The 3,548-nt window shown below is 38.2% G+C and overlaps 1 protein-coding gene across 1 annotated transcript in view; it reads left to right on the top strand.

Annotated features, from left to right (window-relative positions):
- The first annotated feature begins 1,660 nt into the window (after positions 1–1,660).
- LOC111461741 (glucan endo-1,3-beta-glucosidase 14-like) overlaps positions 1,661–3,548 on the top strand; it is a 7,299-nt gene continuing 5,411 nt past the window's right edge. The window contains exon 1 of the mRNA XM_023105372.1: positions 1,661–1,878. The gene's annotated coding sequence lies outside the window, so the exon portion shown is untranslated. The remainder of the gene's footprint in view (positions 1,879–3,548) is intronic.

Genomic DNA, 3,548 nt, shown 5'->3' with positions numbered 1-3,548 from the left:
CCAAAAAAAAAAAAAAAAAAAAAAACTTTTCAAACCCAACCCGACCCTTCATCGCCAAATCAAACCGAACTTAAAGCTGCCTATACCAATTCACCAAATTATGAAACTCTCATTTCTTCCTTATAAATCCAACCATCCCTATCCTCTACCCTAATCTTATCATACCCTTCCATGTGACCTTGTCTCTTTCATTCACCTCGACCTTTCAAATCTTTTATTAAATTTCTTGCCCACGAGGCTCGAGAACTTCTCCACGTGGCGCTTATTGGTATCGTTCATAAATCAGGTATACGTAATGGTATTATATAAGACTAGACGATGTCAAAATGTACTCCGTTCAATGCAACCGTCACTATCTCATAAAAAAAACAATGAGAAAATCTAAAAATATTTAAAACTATATTAACATATTTCACAGGTTGTACTTATATAATAAAAAGAACACCAACATTTTTATGAATTGTGTGTTTTTATGAACGAAGACAACCAAGGTTGCTTTTGGGCCCTTTAGAGCCCAGTGAAGCAGGCCCATGGCCCACAGTTAGTCGGCCCACTTTCTTTTCTCGGCCCATTCGTAATAGGATAAATTAAAATTTCCCTTTATTTACTAAATTATGAAAAAAGAAAATCGGAATAAAAGAATTAATTAACCATCATTAAATGTGATTTTCTTATCATTAAAAATGATTTTTTAAAATTTAAATTATATTTTAAATAATTTCAAACATGATAAAAGTATAAACCACGATTATTGGATACCCCTTCTACTTGGGCCCAATTCTGTACAACTAAATGGGCTTCAATGGGCCCTCGTCTAAAAGCCCATATGTTAAACCCATCAATATAATGGGCCGTATTGTTTAATAAAAGGGTATTTTCGTAATATACACAGAATAATGTTATCGTTATTATTATTATTATTATTTATGAATTAATAAATGGAAACTCGAGTTATTATTTTCCCCAATAAAATTTATTTGTGGCTTGTTAAATAATAATTAATAATATTTCAGAATAATGTTATATTTCCTTTATTATTCTGCCTAATTATTGCCTCAAGTAAAATTACAATAATTTCAAACATGATAAAAGTATAAACCACGACTCGAAGCGGTCAGAAGAGTTGGAGGGGGAGCTGCTGCCACTGGTTCTCACCCCCAGCAAACACGAGTACGGTCAGCACGACAACCTCAGTTCCAGGCTGAATTACAGAAAGAGATGAATGTTGACTAGAAAGCCTTCTTGCTACTAACCCGCACCTACTCTAAGATTAAAACGACGTCGTTCACCTACTTGACGAGATTACCTTCAGTTGATTGGTTGAGGGACACGTGTCATTCAACCATAGTGCCATCATGCTTCCAAGAACACCCGCTTTGTCTGGCTGTCTTGTTCGTAAGAGAAAAGATTGAGATTGGGAATGAGAAAGAAGAATCCACTTTGAGCATAAGCTCTCATTTTAGGCTTCCACAAAAGGTCTCGTTCTAATGGAGAGAGTATTATTTGTTTATAAATTCTTTCGGTCCCTAAATTAGGGGATGTGAGACTTTTATCATCTAACAGTCATTCAACAGGCTTACATGGGTCCGGAATTGGGACCCCTAAAAGGCTCTTTTTTTATGCTTTTTAGGGGCCACAGCTTCATGAGTTATCCACAACAGATGGCTTTTGGTTGAAACACATAGCGCCAGAGACGGCGGGAGCTCTGTCCTTTGCCCCCTTTTTCCTGCTTAGTGGGCATCTCTCTTTTTCCCCTTCTTTTCGACGATCCTTAGTTGAACTGGGAAGTTGCAGAACATGGCGAGCATGATGGCTGAGAGCCCTAAAGAGGACGTTCTGTTCATGGAGTTGCCTGCTCCTCCTGGTTGGAACTAAAAGGTCTCCCCCATTTTTTGTCTGTCCCTTGCACTTTCATTTGCCCATTTCTTGTGCTGTGAATTTGCAGCCATTTCTGTGTTGGAATCCAAAGTTTGCCTATGCTTATACATATAGGTATAGATGGTCTGCTTTGATCCGTTAAACATATACGCTAAAGAAAGACTATTTTGTTCCTCTCTCTAATTGATGTGAGATCTCATAATCCACCTCCTTTCGGGACCCAACATCCTCGCTAGTACTCGTTCCCTTCTCCGATCGATGTGGGACCCTTTAATCCACCCTCCTTCGAGACCACTGTCTTTGCTAGTACTGTTTAGAATTGTTGGGAAGGAATTCCACGTTGGATAATCTAGGAAATGTTCATGGATTCATAAGTAAGGAATACATCTCTGTCGGTATGAGGCCTTTTGGAAAGTCTAGAGCAAAACCATGAGAGTTTATGCTCAAAGTTGATAATATCATACGATTGTGGAGATCCGTGATTCTTAACAAGCACGCTACTTTGTGTCTACTCCTTTGGCCGGTTACGTATCACCTTTAGCCTCACGGTTACGATCGTTTCCTTCAATTGTTTTGAATTTATACCTACTTTTTTTCTCACATTTGAGGGAATGGTTGTTTGTTTTAGTGAGGTGTGTTGGGTTTTGTAACAACTTTGATTGATGTTAATGAGTTATGATTAAGTTGAGGTGAAAAATTGTTAGTTTATGTGCATTTCTTGGGAGTTAGATGGAATGAGTAGGAAAAATGAAGTGATTTTCAGAGATACATAGCAGAGGGCAGAGCTGGATGAGTACTTGAAATCACACCCTGCTAAGCTAATCCACTATCTTCTGAGTTTGATTGGGGTACTGCTGAAACACCTCGAACATCTGCTAGAATTAGTGAGAAGACTAAGGCATTTCACTGAACCCCGCCCTAAGAAACGAACACGAACACGAACAAGACAGATGCAAAAGATGCAGCAGATGTTGTCCTAGACAGTTTTGATATAAGGCAGGAGTTCATCAGCTAGAAGCTGTTAAAGATGGGACCGATGTCGAGACCGGCCCCGCCCCCGCCTCGGCTGCTTGAGTGCCAGAAGAGGGATGGCGAATTGAAGATGTAACAAAGGAAAATCAATATTGAAACTTCAAGATGATGCATAGGACACTACTTTCCCTGGGAAAAAGGCAGTCATTCCGGAAGAAACAACGGTTGAAGTGCAAGGAAATATGTCTAAATTGGAACATGTTGAAGGTGGAAGAAGTACCAAAAGAGACCAAATTGGAACATGTTGATAAGGTAGAAAATTGACAGAATTGGAGGTGATTTACATGTCTAGTTCGAACCGCTCTAAATCGGGAAGATATCTATGTTCGAATGCCGTTGACCCAGTTACCCAATTACCCGATTCGTATGCTTAGACATCTATGCAATGATCATTGTTAGGATAGTCATTTGTATGTACCATTTCTGTATTGTTACATTACATGCCGTTGGTTGAGTTTAGTTGAGTTGAAAAAATCTTTTAGATTCATTCAAAATTTTGAGTTCGTTGAGTTGGTGACGTGAACATCCAATGGTTTAGAAATGAGAATGCATTACTAACTTCTTTACGAATATCAAATATTCTTATTTTTTATAATAATCTAAAAAGTAGGTATCGGACAAAAAAAAAAAAAAAAAAA

The sequence above is a fragment of the Cucurbita moschata genome, unplaced genomic scaffold, assembly GCF_002738365.1.
Source record: "Cucurbita moschata cultivar Rifu unplaced genomic scaffold, Cmos_1.0 Cmo_Scf00025, whole genome shotgun sequence".
Lineage (NCBI taxonomy): Eukaryota > Viridiplantae > Streptophyta > Magnoliopsida > Cucurbitales > Cucurbitaceae > Cucurbita > Cucurbita moschata.
The sequence above is the reverse complement of the archived record's forward strand: the minus strand, read 5'-3'. Positions and strand labels throughout refer to the sequence as shown.